Source organism: Notamacropus eugenii, chromosome 2 (genome assembly GCF_028372415.1).
Source record: "Notamacropus eugenii isolate mMacEug1 chromosome 2, mMacEug1.pri_v2, whole genome shotgun sequence".
Lineage (NCBI taxonomy): Eukaryota > Metazoa > Chordata > Mammalia > Diprotodontia > Macropodidae > Notamacropus > Notamacropus eugenii.
Window position 1 is genome coordinate 289,792,729 of NC_092873.1, and position 3,598 is coordinate 289,796,326.

A 3,598-nucleotide genomic window follows, 5' to 3' on the forward strand; every position below is an offset into this window, starting at 1 on the left:
ATTAAATAACAAGTATTTTTTTCCTATTTACCTTTTTATACCTCTCTTGAGTCTTGTATTTAAAGATCAGATTTTCTATTGAACTCTGGCTTTTTCATCAGGAAGGTCTGGAAATACCTTATTTCAATGAATACCCATCTCCTTACCTGAAATATTATACTCAATTTTTCTGAGTAATTGATCCTTGATTGCATATTCCTTGATTGAATATTTTAATGTAGAAGCTGCAAGGTCCTGTGTGATGCTGACTGCAGGTCCTTGATATTTGAATTGTTTCTTTCTGGCCATTGTAGTATTTTCTCCTTGACCTGATAATTCTGGAATTTGGCAACAATATTCCTTGATGTTTTCAATTTGGTATCTATTTCAGGAAGTGATTGTTGTATTCTGTCAATGAGTATTTTGTTCTCTGGATCTAGGACCTCAGGGCAGTTTTCCTTGATGATTTCTTAGAAGAAACTGTCCAGGCTCTTTTTTTCATCATGGCTTTCCAATAGACCAATAATCCTTACATTTTCTCTCCTGGATCTGTTTTCTAGGTCAGTTTTTTTCCATTGAGATACTTTATATTTCCTTCTATTTTTTTTCATTTTTTAGATTCTGTTTGACTAATTGTTGATGCCTCATAGAATCATTAGCTTCCACTTGCCCAATTTTAATTTTTAATGAATTGTTTTCTTCAGTTAGTTTTTGTACCTCCTTTTCCATTTGTCCAATTGTTCCTTTTAAGGAGTTATTTTCTCCAGTAAGGTTTTGTACCTCCTTATCTATTTGGCCAATTTTACTTTTTAAGGAACTGTTCTCTTCAGTGAATCCTTTTTTTCCATTTTGTCAATTGTATTTTTAAAATAATTCGTCAATTTTTCTTCTACTTTTTTAATTTGGCTTTTAAAATCCTTCTTGAGCTCTTCCAAGAATGCTTTTTGGGTTTGAGACCAATTCATATTCCTTTTTGAGTTTTCAGGTGTGGGTATAGTGTCAATCCTGTCATCTTCTGAATACATATTCTGATCTCCCCTGTCCCCATAATAAGATCCTATGTTCTTTGCTTTTGTAATTTGCTTCTTGTTCATGGTGATTGCCTTTTTCCTGTCTTTTAAAGTGGATCTCTACTTCTGTGGCACAGGGACTCTGTCCCACATTTCTTGTACTGGGAGCTAGGGGCCTGGTTACTGACTTTGTGTGCTGTGTCCTCTGCTTCTTTCAACTAGAAGCTATATAATACTGCAGCTTACCTAGTGCTGAGCTGGCTGGTGTATGCCAAGGCTGAGGCTAGGTGATGTCTGAGTTTCCCCGGGTTTAGACTGAAGCTCACGGTATGATGTATAGGTGATGGGTGGTCTTACCACTGAAGGTCTCCTCCTCCCCTAGGGTTGTGCTAGAGCATGGGCAGGCTCAGCAGTTGGTGGACCCCTATCTGTGCTGGTGTCTACCCAATTCCCCTGGCTGTGTTAAGGCTCACTTGGTGTTCTGGTGTTAGTACTTACAGGCTCCAACCCCCTAGGGCTCAGGATCCCCTGCTGGTTTGTTGAGGTGGCATATGCTGGGACACCTCCAGTTCTGCACAGCTTTCAGCCACAGCAAGAAGGACTCTTTCCTCTAATCTCACTAGCTTCCCAAGCTAAAAGACTGTTGTACCCCTTCTGCTGGCCCCACTATTCCCGAATTTTTCCTGGGGCAATATTCTCTGGGTTTTTCAAAGTCAACAAGGGAGGGTGAGATCACTTACAGTTAACTCCATGTATCACCAAGGCAATATTCAAAGCACTGGTGGTGATTATGAATATGCCAGCATGGTTCTCAATCGCAAAGTATAACAGACTCTACATATAGTAGGCAGAAGAAAAACATTTATTCAGATACCAGAAAGCCAAATTCTAAAACCAGAAAGGAAAATCTGTCATAGTGACCAAGAAGTTAATGCATATTATTACCACAGGGGGCAATGCTATTCCCAAGTCTCCTCATCCCCATTGCTGGGACCTCCCCACAAATAAACAAACACTCACAAGCCTAGCTGTGCCTGCCTGCCTGTGTCTTTCCCAGCTCTGACTAGCCTGACCAATTTCCTCCCAGTTCTGCTCCACCCTTCCTGTTCCACCTGTTCAGCAAGCTCCTCCCACCACATGTGACTTAGGCTTCCGTGTGATTTAAGCAGGTCACGTGGGCTGATTAATGAATGGGAAAGATTTTGTCATTTAAATTACCATTACACTCTACTATCTTGACTCCTGGAAGTTCAAGTAGGTGACTTTCAAATATTCAGTGTATAGGCTAATAGCACCAGGATCAGCCTCTTTTATTGCTGCAGTCCCATACTTCTCTCTCACCCCGTTCTGCCTGACTCCTATCCTGTGCTGAGAGGTTTGGGAATCGTAGCTGGTGACTCATATCACCCAAGGCTGTTCCCACTCTGCTATGGTCGAGTTTGTGCTGATGCAGTGCTTTGCACTCTCCCAACCTGGTGTAACAGATATGGAAGAGCAAAGAACAGGATACATGTGTACAAGCACGTTTATAGCAGCTCTTTTTGTCATAAAAAAGAAGTGGAAACTAAGATAGTGTCCATCAGTTGGGGAATGGCTGAACATAAAATATATGAATGTGATGGCATATTATTGAATTGTAAGAAATTATGAAAGGGATGTTTTTGAGGAACATGGCAATTAGAAGCCCAGAAAGATGAGCCTAACTTTCCAAAAACAGAAATAAAAGACTGTCAGTGAGGCATTTTTCCTTTAAAATGCACAGAGGAGTTTTACTTCTGAGAACCACCTCCCCCAATCCACCCTCCCTTCTATCACTACCCTTCTTTTCTTATTTCCATCCTTTTTTACTTCCCTACAGGATAAGATGAATTTCCATATTTAACTGAGTATGTATTTTATTTCCTCTTTGAGCCAATTATGGTGAGGGTAAAGTTCCAATATTCTCTGCCTCCTTCCCCATCTTCCTCCCCACTGAAATAGCTTTATTGCACCTCTTTTATGAGATAGTCATGCCAAGATATCTCTTCCTTCCTTCTTCTTCCAGTGCAATCTTCTTTCTCACCCCTTGGTTTTATTTTTTAGATATCCCATCATAATTAACTCACATCTGCATCATCTGTTGATGTATACTCTAATTTCCCAAATACTGATAAAGTTCTTAATAGTTACAAGTATTTTTCGTCATGTAGGAATATACAGTTTTACCTTAATGAATCTCTTATGCTTTCTCTTTCCTGTTTACATTTTTAAACTTTTCAGTATTGTATTTGAAGATCAAATTTTTTATGAAGTTTCTGGTCTTTTTATTAAGAACGCCTGAAATTCCTCTATTTCATTGACTATTCATTTTCCTCCCTGAAGGTTTATACTCATTTTTTTCTGGGTAGGTGATTCTTGGTTGTAATCCTAGCTCTTTTGCCTTCTGTAATACCATATTCCAAACCCTACTGTTGTTTCAGGTAGACGCTGCTAAATCTTGTGTAATCCTTTCTGGGGCTCCACGACATTTCAATTGTTTCTTTCCAGCTGCTTGCAGTATTTTCTTTTTAATGTGGGAGCTCTGAATTTTGGTGACAATACTGGGAGTTTTCATTTTGGGATTCTTTCAG